The following is a 12,531-nucleotide window of genomic DNA, read 5'->3' as shown; positions in this document are numbered from 1 at the left end:
GGATTTTTAGCAAAGCTCAAAGAAATGGTGCAATTTTTTATAGAATTTCTTCTTAAGATATTTTGCATAATATAAAAAAAAAAAAAAAAACAAACCAGACAAACCCCATATATGAGCTTTCCTTTTCAGTTTAACAGAGGTTGAAATTTTTCAGCCTTTAAGAAAAAAAAAAAATCTAAAAACTCAAGTAGGTTTAAAAATAATAAATAATAACCACAGGAATTACTTGGTAAATCTCAAAAAATAAATGTTCAGCTCTGATATGCTTGTGGATAATATTTAAGCTCACCTGGAAGACGTCCCTGTTGAGAAATGCCAATGTTTTCACAGCTGCTCTTTTTACTCAAAGATAAATAGTTCTTTTATTGTCACTTACATGTATTGGAATAGCTTTACATTTCAGACACATTTGGATGGTTTCACTTGTGCTACTCCACGTGTTTTTTTCCTAAGAACTTTTTTTGATGTGTGGAATTTCCTTCCAAGTCACCTGGGTATTCTGGTCATTACAGTGTCAAGGGCTGTGTGAGTACCTATGGACTGGGAGAGACATAGCATTTGACACTACAGAACCATCAAAGTTAAGTACCCAAACCCCTAGAAATCCAATAGGAGAGAAGCATTCTCTCAGGTATCCATGCTCTTTCCCTGATAGGTTATAGATCTCTTCTAGGAAATGTCTTACCAGTTAACCTCCCAGGAAAGTGTCAACTCTATATGGAGATTTATGACAGAGTAAAATGGGCTTTCAGATTTCGTATTTGATGTCTTCACTGGGCTAGTCCTGCAGGTCTGGTCAGCTTCAACACTGTAGTTTTTTCAAGTCTGTGATCAGCAATGATCTAGGATGTCTTAAATACTTAATTTTCTAGTGTGCAAACTTTCACACAATGAGTCATGTAATGGATGATGCTGGATCATATAGTGGATAAAAGGCTTAGTTCTAGGTTGCAAAAGGGGCAGGCACATCTTAGAGGGCTGCTTCTGAGCATAAAAGGATGCTAGGCCTTTTATATCTGTACGTATGTATAATTCCCAGCTCTAGGACAGATCAAAGCGCGCCCTTTGCTTCAGGACCCTAGTGAGAAGGTGTATCCAGAAGGATGCCATGAATGCCATGGTGCTCTGCTCTATGCATGAGACATAGCCTGAGGCACCACAGAGGCAGAAGCTGTTTTAAGAGTTTAGACTAAGGTGTGGTACCTCTGTACCTCTAAACAACCAAAGGTTCCCTGGTGCTAAGTTGAGAAATAAACCCTAATAGAAAAAGCGATGAAAAACAAGCAAAGCTCTGTCTGAGGCTATGGAGTACTGCTAGAGGGTGTTCTTGCTCATTGCAAACATTTCCAGCTGAGATAATTCTATATCACAGGCATAAGTCATAGGGCAATAAGGAAAAAACAGTGCAAAATAGAAGTTATCTAAGTGTGGCTGCATCTGTCAAGTTACTCTCATTGCACAGGTCTGAAAGGCTTCTATGAGGCAGCTAAAACTGCACCTATTAAACCAGGGGCTGCTGTCCTTATTCAGGTGCACATTCTTGTTTCCAAAGCCCAGCTGGAATAGACAGGTAAAATAATGCTTCACAATTCATAAAATGTGAGAAGGAAAATGAGATCATTATTGTCATCTTGGTCTTCATGTAAGGATGGCCATTTCCACCTTCCTTATAGTGCAACATTCAGGATTAGATGCAGATTTTTTGGTTTGGTTTGGATTTTTTGTTTGTTTGCTTGTTTTTCAAAATCATCATCTTTTAATTTCTTGTTATTAATATAGACAGCAAGTGCCTATGAAAGTTATATGTTGAACAAACATAATTTTTACAGTTACATATTTCAAATAACTTGTTCATTTTAGGGAGCTGTAACATGATTGTAGCATGACCAATGAAATAAGCATAAGAGCATGTTATTAGACAGAATTCTGTATTTAAGGACAGAAGTTATGTTTCTAAATTAGAGCAGTGTTGGTACCTGACAACTTACATAGATACTTAATCTCTGATGTATGAAATGGGCATTAATTTCTGATTGTATAGCAATTGTAAAGTAATTCTTTAGTAGTAAATTTTGGATGAGACGGATAGAGTTGCTTCATTCTTATGGGTTAAATTTTCCTACAAATTAGGGTTTTTTTGGAAGCCCTCTACTTGAATGACCTCAAGCTGATTAGTAGGATTGCCATCCTAAGTAAAATGGACTGGATTTTGACCAACAGGAGGTAAAAGGCCTTTTTTCTTTGCTTATGGTTGATAGGTGTAATTCATTTTTAAATACAAACAAAAAAACCCCAGTAAAGGTCATGATAAGATTTGAATAAAAATAGACTAAAATTTTCAAAAATAACCATGAAACCTGTCTTGAGTAAAGAAAGACACTTGTGTTCATCCTAAGGGTTCCTAGTTTAGACTGTGCTGGAAACAGAATGTGGAGGGCAACTGAGTCATGATTTTTACATGGCCAAAGAGAAGCAAGGTTAATTCACTCAAAATGACCAAACCCCAGAAAAAGTGCCTATCCTCCCAATATGCTGAAAACAACAATTTCGTTCATTTCAGCTATGGAATATTCACTCCCTAATCCAATTGTTCCATCTGAAGCGTTGGGGCAAAAGATGGAGGAAATGGGAGAGGAGTGTTCCTCACCATAAACAGAAAATGCTGGAAGCTTTAATGTTCCACCTTTGTATGAAGAAAAATAATACATTGGGATGGTCTGTGGTCTCTATAGGAAATATAAAAGACAAAAGTTAAAAAAAATAAGAGTAACTTTTTTTTTCCCATTAAAAAACCCACATTCCTAATTGTGTTACTAAATACATGACTGATTGAAATATTTTGACATTTCACATATGACACATTTGTGAACATTCTACTAATTCCCAGTAAGAGTCAGCAGCTGTTCCTTAAACAGTATTTCCATTTTAAAACTTACTTCAAATGTTTTTCTTCTTTCCTTTCACCAACTCTAACAATTTCTTCTATTCCTAGCAAGTATTTCTAACAATGAATCAATTTTTACAAACTGCTCCATGTGTTAACATATCCTAAGGTCAGAGAAAGCCTTGTGATAGTCTGGTTTGGTCTGTGGGGTAAAAGATGTTATCTGAATTCTACCAGTAAATTCATGTTCAAAATGACTGATTTCCATAAAAAATATCTACATTTGGTTTAAACATCTGTCCTGACTCTGAATGTACCACAACTCCTTCTAGCTTGGCTCTAAAGCATTCTTATTGCTGGCATTCATGCCCTTGTTTGCATCTGAATTTATCCCATTTCATCTCAGTACTGAATGTTACTATAATTTGCAGTGTGTGGTCGAGAGCTCTTCATTAGCTGAATTCTGTCTCCCAATAAAGAGCCCCTGAACTGTGTTGAAACTGTCTTTGCTTTCTTTTGGTTAAACTAAACAGATTGATTCATCCTTGTTAGTGAGTTTATTGAAACAAGAGTACTTGCAGTTAATAATAACATTTAAAAAGGACAGACCCCCATCTTCACTGGTGCCCTGGGAGACAGGGGGTCTGCTAAGAGGAATTAGCTGGGGAGAGGCAGAGTGGAAGAAGCTGGGCAATGCAGCCTCCTTCAAGCCTTTGATAGATTTTTGTCTTGTATAAACAGTATTAAGAAGTACACAAATACTCTCTTGTTTCTGAGGGGCTTGAAATCCTTTGTAATTCACAGTGTATTGAATCTCACATCTTGCCTGGAAGCTAGACAAGCATTATCCCTGTTTTAGACAGGGGGAAATGGAGGCAAAGGGAATTTATATGATTTGCCTCGGGAGCAGATTATCCTCCTGCCTTATTCACCAGCCTGAGCTTCAGCTTTTCAACAGATAAAAACGTTTATATTTGAGTGGGATCTGCAAGGGGATAAACATCAGGAAATTTCCTTCTAGTGCTACCTGTGGATCTGTCAGTCCCCAGAGATGAATATATTTAATATGCATGACAATTTTCCTCCATCTTGCATGACTTCAAATTTCCTTTCTATTCAAAGAGGGCCTGTTTCAAAGCCTGTTAAAGAATGAAATTATTCTTACCAGCTTTCAATTATGTATAAATGTATCTTTCATTTTAAAATGTGATGCATGCACTAATGGATCACTATTATTTCACCGGGATGCATTTTTTAAAAATTATTCTGGGCTTGCCTACAGCTTCATGTAGGCAGAATGATTATCAAGTTATACATTTAAAATCCAAGTCAACAAGAAGAAAAGGCAGTGATGATTTAAAGTAAGCTCATAGCCTTTCTTTTCTCCATGCAGTTTGCTGCTGGTGTGTTATCTGCTTTAAAAATCAAAACGAAAGAGAAATTAGCAAATTCACAGATCCCCTTTAAATCAAGAAAACATGAACTTTTGCTCCAAACCTGTTGCTGTTAAATTCAGTTTTGTGCTAGAGAACAGCCACTGGATGGCAGCCTTGCTCCTTACAAATGAGAGGATGCAGCTTTGGCTGAACAAGCTTTGTTACAAACCTGCAGCCCAAGTGTGTCCCTGGCCTGTGCCCTTGGTAACCGAGGTGCCTTTGCCTGATGGTTCAGAGGCACGGAGACTCTTCACATGCAGGTGCACTTAATCTTTTCAAGATGTAACAAAGCCCTATAAAGCTACACTCTGTTGTGTAAAACGCAATACGCCCGCTGATCTTTCATGTTTATTCAGCTTTTTTGGGGGAGGAAGGGGGTGCCACAACAAAAGAGAGGTAGAGTCAAAAGTATCCCGCTTGCATGTTTAAGCAATAAGGAGATTGCTCCGTTGTCTACCGTAAACCCCGCCAGTGTGCAATTTCCTTTTTCCTGTTCTCCAAATTACTTGGTAGGACCAAGTTCTCCCAGGTGGGAATAAGTCCTCCAGACTTCTTGGAAAAAGCTGACTAAAAGTTCCCTGTACAATTCCACTTTCTCCTCGAAACAACTGGGGAGTTTTGCCAAAATGCCACACATCCTATTGCTGTCTTTCCCCCAAACCTGCTGATGTCAATGTGGAAATTTACCTTACTAAGTTTGATATTGAATCTTTGTACCAGAAAGATATGTTTTGAAACCACGATAATCTACTCCTTCTACAATAGTTGGATTTGTTCATGCTTCTGTGAGATTACTTTCTCCAGATGGATAAATGGAGGCAAAGTGTAGGTCAGAGCAGGCAGATTAACATATCACAAATCCAAATCTTTGTAGGATCCAGGTGCCTCAGTAATAAATGTGATCTTGGTACAGTTCCCAGTATGTCAGTGAGATTATAGTTGAAGAAATCTCATCTCTACTGCCTTGGACACATGGTGTATTCAGTTACCCCTCCCTGGTTGCTTTCCCCTGCCAAAGGCCAAGTTATCCCTCCTTCCAGCTGGCACAGAAGCTTTCCCTGTTGTGTCTGTCACCCTGTAAGTAGCAATATTATCACTCTGTGATTTACCGTGCTCCCGTCTGCTGGCCTTTCGGTGTTTGGCTCTTCAGTCGCAAGGAAGCAGAGCCTGTTCCTAAATCTTCTCATATCTCTGAACTACTACAGCAAATACAAAATCCATGGTCAGTAAAGGTTTCTGCATGTTCCTGTGTCACCTCACATTGCTATTTAGAACTTAACAGAACTTTTTCACAACAGAGCAAGGACACTGCTTAGTCAGTGAGGATTAGTAAGGAGACTGCTGCCCTGTCTCCCCAGCCATTTCCCACCGAAGAAACAAGTAATCTGCTTGTGAATGAGCTCTTGACCTACCTTTGTTTGCATGTGGCATGCAATGGAAATTCGTTAGGTGTTTTGGTACTGGCGGTAATTCCAGAGCTGATAACCACATAACAAGGCCAGTTCATACAGAAAGGCAAGCTCATGAAAAACCCCAGGCAAAACTGTTCCTGCTTGTTTATGAACCTCTGAAGAAGCCTTGCTCCAAAAACATTGCTGCCTGCTGTTCCCAGTAAAGGAGAATCTGCATCAAAGAATGAACTGACATGCAGGTATCTGTGTCTTAGTCTAGGTAAGAAAATACTTAATGCATACTTGTTCCACTTTATGGCAACCCCCTGCCATAGAAGCATCATTCTTAGCAAAATATTATTTCCACAAGATAATGTGTGTGTGCTACACAAGCATGTTCCTCCCTCATTTAAGTCTGTAAAATGAAATGTCTGTTACTGGGAAAGAGACACTGCAATTTTAAAAACATTCAGTATCTGTATCTCATTGTTCTCATATGGGGCAAAGGCCTGAGACAATGTAAGGAATTCACACCATTTCAGCTGAACTATGCAGATGAGGTGCTTGAGGCGGTGAACTGGTGACCAGGAACTCTGCTGAGTGGAGAAGAGAGCCTAGGGTATCATTTAGTCCCCTAAATTAGATGTCTAAAGCCACAGCATGAAGACTATTTCCTTTTTCACGTATTTTATGAAGACATCAAGATCTGAATGTTTCTATCCAAATCATACTGCGTATTTCTGTGATACTTACTAATTTTCTGTTCCTGTGCATTTGTTTTGCACATGATACAGTGTTGTACTGTGCTGCAGATGTAACATGTTCAAAACTTCAAGCCTGACCAGGTGGTTGCCTCTCAAGAGCTTTGGATTTGCCTGTAGAATATGCAGCTATCACTTCTGTTCCTCCGGAGGGAGCTTCAGCAGAAAACGCAATCAGATGAATATAAAATTCTCCACAAGTTACTACAACACTTCAGCACAGCTGAGACTGAGAGCAAACAATCCTCTCTCATTTTATCAATGCAGTCTGAACCCAAGCCACCCTGGAGCCTAACTCTGCATTAGTGAGTACAAAAATACACTTCTTAAAGAGCAGTTACCACATCTGAAATACAGCCCCAGACAAGCAACAACCATTCACTGAGACACGTCCTAAGCACATACCAACTTCTTTTCAAGTATTCAGCACACCACAAAGTAAGGTGCACAAGAAGGGCTAAAGAAAATCTGAGCCACTGTCACTGTTTCAGGCTCATGCCTGTCGTGCCTGGTGAAAGAGTTCCACACCCTCAGTGACTTTGCTGATAGACTTCATCTGAAGAGGCAAATCTATCATCCCCCCCACACTCTGCCTAAGGCTAAAAAAAACCTATCAGATCTTATGTTCCACTGCCTTGTATTAAACCTTCTATTTATAAATGATAAATGGTGATAAACTCTTGCGGAAATAACAAAAAAACTCTCTTTCCACCTTTAATATCCCAGATTACTGTAGACATCAGCTGGGCCAAGCTAAAGAAGAATGCAAGGTTTGGCAAGAGATAACTTCTTCAACAACATATTTACAAAAACAGAAAAAATGCTCATTAAGTCTTCATTAACATACTCCTTTATGGCAGTGATGATGTCTATAAAGTACACATAACTGAGTAAACCAAATATTTATAACATAGATTTTATTAGTAGTATTTATGACCTTTGGTCTTGTTTTTCTTATCACATAATAAAATGTGTTTACAATACAATGACTATCCAGAATATAAAAATTTCAATTTTTAGAAATGCTACTTACTCAAATTTTGAGCCAGTTCTGTAGTTCCTGGGATCTGTGAAGGCAACTAACCACTTGCATCAAGGTTCAGCCTTTAGCTTTCATTTATTTTTTCATAAATCAGGCCTCTCAATCTGGACTACTGGAGTGGTCACCAGTTCCAGATCAGATCTCAAGCCTTAATTTCTCTTGAGTGGGATGAACTATCAATTATACTGCTGACGTTTTCTTAAATCATTTTTTTCCCTTTAATTTTTCTTTCTTTTTCCTTTCCTTTTTCTTTTCTTTTTTCTTTTCTTTTCTTTTCTTTTCTTTTCTTTTCTTTTCTTTTCTTTTCTTTTCTTTTCTTTTCTTTTCTTTTCTTTTCTTTTCTTTTCTTTTCTTTTCTTTTCTTTTCTTTTCTTTTCTTTTCTTTTCTTTTCTTTTCTTTTCTTTTCTTTTCTTTTCTTTTCTTTTCTTTTCGTGTCTTCAAATGTAATGATAATTTACAAAGAATGTTCAAAGCCTTGTTTTCCACAACAGAATAGGAGTTAAATAATTAGAATCAACACCACATATAGCAATGAAAGCAGTTAGTGTTTCTCTTAAGATTTCTGAGTCACATTTCAGGAATTTATTTTTTAAATGTTTTTTCTTCTTTTACTTTTTCTGATCTTCTATTTCTTTGATTTTTCACTGATTCTTTCTCACGAACTTAAGAAAACCAGTGCCAAGAGTGTAAGATGTCATTAATATGCCATTGTTTTGGGCAAAGGCATGCACCTCTGCTCTCTATGTGGTAGAATTTGAGATTGTTTATACTGTCTAGCTAAGTGAAAAAAATTACCTAATTTATTTTTATAATAAGGGAAAGGCAGTTACTATACTTATACTGTAACAAAATGTGGAAGTGAATAACTATTCTGAAACAGAAAATACCTTCTTGCACACCTCTCTTGAGCCCTGTCAACGCAAAGCCAAGACCCTTATCAGCTCAGCTCTCTCCCTTACAGGGATCTGGTGGCCGATTTGTCCCACTTCAGCTCTCTTCAGGTCTGAGGTTGGATGTATTCCTCCACCTGATGCTGTATTTTCATCTGTGGCTATTTAGAACTGCTTAACAGCAGAACTTCTTAACAACAGACACGGTACAAATCCCATACATGAGATAGAGCAGTATCTTTCTGATTCTTATGTCCTGGATCTGCTCCCTCTTCTCCAACAGTGTCCCTGTCAGTGATTCCTCATATCCCAATTGATCTGAGATGTGGGTTATCTGCTCATCTTCCTTTCAAAGAGCAGTAATTCTGAAGGGATGTGGGTTTTCTTATTATATGTGAGAAAGGATATTCACTGTTCCTTCTTTTAGCCAATTTTTACTGTGAAAAACCAGATGCAGATTTACCAAAGGCTAAATCTGACAACATCAAAGACTGCCAAATGGCTGTGCTGCTAACTGAGGCTATCTGAAAACTGCTGTGCATCTGTATAATGTTCTTAACATATTACCTCTATGAACCCAAAAAGTAGTAATATTTACAATGTTCAATTAACCTAGTAACTTTAGTATTCATTAATCTTCACAAGTTGTTCCGAGTCTGCTGCATTGAGAATGAGAAATAACAGTAGTAAAATGATCAAAGAAGGCTATATTATTTGTTCCAGGTTCTTCTTCCTCTGACAATTCCCTTCAGTGGTTGCATTGTCTTTTGTGGAAACAATCCTCTGTTGAAGGTAGCTGAGGACATCATGGGGGGAAGGATAATTTATAAAGAGAAAAGGTGGAGGAAAACACCGAGAAAAACCTTCTTTTGGATCATAACCAAAGCTGAATCATATAAACAGAAAGAAAGACAAGAGAGAATAAAACACAACTGACAAAGATCAAGCAACTCATGTGGAAAGTCATCATTTTGTGGGAAATGGAAAGCAGAAGGAAGTGACCATCAAGTATTCCCTTTATAATGGGCTTGACAGAGAACTGACATCACTCAGTTCTCTGCCAGACAAGGGTATCAAATTGTTTGTGTTCCCATTTTAGGGCAGTGGGGAAAGTCATACCTGGCTGTAAATTTTAATACCATTATGTTTTTGTTCTCTGGAGACTCTAGTCTGACAGCAGGAAGACAAATATTGATACATTAATGAATTAATATTCTACTGGGTGGTGACCTTTGTGAATGCTCTCGTTCTACCCTAATAAATAGTAATTCAGAAAATTGTTGTCATTTAGTCTGCTTCTGATAAACAAAAGGGAAAAAAAACAGGCCTGCTTCCTGAGTCACTGGATTATCAAGAGCAGTAGGAGACTAGTGCATTGGGAAAGGAACAAATAGCTTTATGAGGATTTGGGAATCTCTGAGACCTCATCACCATCAGTGACCTTCAAGACCTTCCTATGAGAAAATCCAGCTGGACACCTGCTTCTCCCATTCTGTGGTTTGCAAATCTTTACCTATTATAATTGTCTGAGCATATTATGTTCTCCAAAGAAAACTAAACTCCCTTATGTGAAAACTAAGCCATATGGAAAAATCATATTTCCCAGATAGTTGATCAAATATATTTCATATGTTTGAAAGACACTGTGTAGTTTAAACAGAACTGGCTTGAGCTCATACCACATATAATTTTTGCTATGCAACAAGATATGTTTTAAAATGAATGAGAATATGAATAAAAGGCTATATTATATACCAAAAAAAAAAAAAAAGTAGTTAGTTTCATATCAAACAGAAATTGTGGTAAGGAATTTAGGTTATTTTGTAGATGATTAGGTTATTTTGTGAATGATTCTGGGGTAGTGCAAACACGAAGCATGTGGAAATACATATTGCAAGCCCATTTACTAAGGAAGAGTGAACAGTTTTGTGGTTTCAGGCTTGGAAAAGCTGGGTTCATTTTCTGATTGAGGCACTCAGGCACTGTTATCCATCCACTTGGGTTATCCTTGGCCTGAGTTCTCAGCTGTAGAGCAGAGACAGCACTGTTTCCTACATGTGACACAAGGAAGAAAGAAATCTGCTAATGAAGGCATGACAAAATAGAGTGTCTAAGCGCCTTTATAGATCAAGTCCCATTCTATGTCTGAAAAATTTGCTATGATTGTTTATCATCAATAAAAAATAATTTTATATTTGTCAAGATATGATAACTCTAAGCCCTAAACAGTTGGAGGAAAATAATGCTTACTACGACGATTTCTAGAAGAAATACAATTTTTTGAGAAGTAATTTTTCAGTTGATTACTCTTTCCCTACAAAGAGCTGTGCCATTTCTTGTAATATTAAAAGGAGCCCATGAAATGAAAGACCATTCATAAAAGAAGATTAAGAAAAACATACATGCTTTTTAATAAAATATTGAAGGCATTTTGGCTGTCTCTAATATAAATTTAAAAGGCTAAGGTTTGATAAGGATCTAATAAATAATCCTTCAATTTAGTTCAAAAAATTATTTGACTTTTTATGGAAGAGGTACTTTTAATCTACAAGTTATGAACAAACGCCAAGATAAATAATCACAGTGATTTCAAATATATACAGATGTCTTTCCTCTTTCAGTCATCTGTTATTCCATTCCAATCCCAAATTCTGGTTGTGGGCAATGTGCTAAATGTTCACATATATACACCGACATCCACTGCAACCTTCACCCCCATCATGGAAAACACACAGGCTCATGTGTAAAATAATGATTCCCTAAAGGTATTTTGGAAGTTACATAGGTAGGAAGAACAATGCCTATAATAAGCAACATAAAATAATCCCAATTTTACCTTTGATTTAAATCATGCTCCCAGAAACAAAGTTGCTACTTATACAGTTTTAATTTGATTATTCACTGAATTCAATTGTTTTTAAGGAGCTGTTAGAGTGAATTAGGAAGACACTAGGCTGCACTGTGCATGTAGGATCAGGTTTATTTTTCTTTCTATTTATTCCTCAAATGGGTAATCTGAAACAAGACATAATCAGTACAATTTTTAAGGAAGACTTATCACAGCTGTCATCATAATTGGTTTCCCATCGTGCTTATAAAAATAAAATGGATAATGATAGAAGAAGTATAATCCTGTTTTTTGCATTGTTCTACACAGTTTCAGCTGTGCAATTGGTTTTCTCACATTCTTCAGTGAAAATGTCTTTGACATTTCATAAAACAATGCTCAGCAATAGCTCATTAGCTGTTGTGATAAAGCAATCATTAGACTAATCAATAGTATCTCAGTATTGTCTGGTGGTTCTTTCCAGCTGACTATTGTATTGACTTGCTCTTTCTTGCTTTAGCTTGTAATTACCATTTTGGTACAGGTCATTTTCTTACTTGTGTGTTGTATGATTAAATATTGCAATTCAAAAGTCTTTTTACAATCTTACAATATACACCAGTATATTAGTTATAGTTATAAAACTATACATTATATATACCATATTATATAATATATATGTTCTATAACTTATATATATATGTTATATATATTATATATATATAATTATATATTAGCTATAAAAGCTAGCACTGAATGCTACATAGGAGTTTAAAATATCTGTTGTCCCTTAATATCTGATAGTTTAGCTAGCTATTTACCTGCAAAACACTTCCCAGTGTGGCATATAGAGTGTACCTTAGGGTCATATATTTAAGAATCAGATTATTCAATTTGAAGAAGAACAGTTTTTAAACTACAGCAAACATTATTAATGCTAAAACAAGAATCAAATTATCATTTAACCTAAGCAGAATAACATAGAGAATATCAGACAGAGTGCAATTAGCGAACTTCAGAAGAAATTAGATTTTGGAAGTACTTGTGTGTGTGGTAGAAAACAATGCCGGAGTGAATCTTCTAATGTAATAATTTCAAGGAGGCAAACAGAGGATGACTTCAGATGGGTTACTCAAGGACTGTCCCAGTAAAACTAAAGGGCTGGCATTTTAAGAATTTATCAGGTATCAAACAGTTGAAAGCCAGGAGATTATTCTGGGGAATGATCAGTGTATTTGCTTTTTTTTGTTATAGTCTTACATGCACATTGACTTTCAACCAGTGTTTCAGACAGGTTGT

Source organism: Aphelocoma coerulescens, chromosome 1A, assembly GCF_041296385.1.
Source record: "Aphelocoma coerulescens isolate FSJ_1873_10779 chromosome 1A, UR_Acoe_1.0, whole genome shotgun sequence".
NCBI classification, from domain to species: domain Eukaryota; kingdom Metazoa; phylum Chordata; class Aves; order Passeriformes; family Corvidae; genus Aphelocoma; species Aphelocoma coerulescens.
This window is presented reverse-complemented; position numbering follows the sequence as displayed.